At 37.9% G+C, this 1127-nt stretch overlaps 1 pseudogene; it reads left to right on the top strand.

The window, feature by feature from the left end:
* The first annotated feature begins 206 nt into the window (after window positions 1-206).
* On the top strand, window positions 207-768 carry LOC106975522 (peptidyl-prolyl cis-trans isomerase A-like; annotated as a pseudogene).
* Window positions 769-1127: the final 359 nt, after the last annotated feature.

Here is a 1127-nt window from a genome sequence, read left to right as displayed (position 1 = left end):
GTCAACTAGAAAACTGCTACCTTGAAGGTTAATCTTAAATCTAATTTTCTAAGTCAAATATTGAAACCATCTAAGTAGTTTGGAATATTACAATAAAATATGGGATTCTAAAGAATTAGAAGCAGAAATACCTGTAGGTGATATGGGAGATTAGCAGATTTTGCTGTAAAAAGCAAATTATGTTTTGGAGACGCTGCTGCCCAGCCATGGTCAACCCCATGGTGTTTTTCCACAACGCGGTGGATGGCGAGCCCTTTCTCCTTCAAGCTGTTTGCAGACAAAGTTCCAAAGACAACAGAAAACTTTCGTGCTGTGAGTACTGGGGAGAAAGTTTCCTACTTTCACAGGATTATTCTGGGGTTTATGCACTAGAGTGACGACTTCACTTGCCATAATGGCACTGGCACCAAATCCATCTATGGGAAAAATTTTCGATGAGAATTTCATCCTGAAGCATATGGCTCCTGGCATCTTGTCCATGGCAAATGGTGGACCCACCACAAACAGCTCCCAGTTTTTCATCACTGCCAAGACTGAGTGGCTGGATGGCAAGCATGTGGTCTTTGGCAAGGTGAAAGAGGGCAGGAATATTGTGGAAGCCAAGGAATGCTTTGGATCCAAGAGTGGCAAGAAGATAACCATTGCTGACTGTGGATAAGTCTGAAAAAATTGACTTGTCAATCTCAACTACCAGACCATTCCTTCTGTAGCTCAGGAAGACACCCCTCCACCCATTCTTCTGGAAATATCCTATAATCTTTGTGCTCTCCCTGCAGTTCTATGGGTTCCATATTTTCCTTATTTCCCTCCAAATCTAGCTGGATTGCAGAGCTAAGTTTCTGATGATGCAATAAAAATTGAACAGAAAAAAGCAAATTATGCTAACCTTTATGAAAAAAAAAGTACATGTCTACATGTCTATATATAGGCTACTAAAGAAAGCATTAGCAGTACTTGGATATAGGTAAAATGGAAACATTTCTTTTCATATACTTTTTCACTTGAATATTTTACTATATTCGTATATTCTTTTTCAATTAATAATGATTTAAAAATATCTTTCACAGTTGTTTTTATTCCACTCCAGTAAAATTAATCATGACTTGCTTTTATCCTAAATTATTAGT

Source organism: Acinonyx jubatus, chromosome F2 (genome assembly GCF_027475565.1).
Source record: "Acinonyx jubatus isolate Ajub_Pintada_27869175 chromosome F2, VMU_Ajub_asm_v1.0, whole genome shotgun sequence".
NCBI classification, from domain to species: Eukaryota; Metazoa; Chordata; class Mammalia; order Carnivora; family Felidae; genus Acinonyx; species Acinonyx jubatus.
Note: the sequence above shows the minus strand (reverse complement) of the source record. Positions and strands in the feature narration are given on the sequence as shown.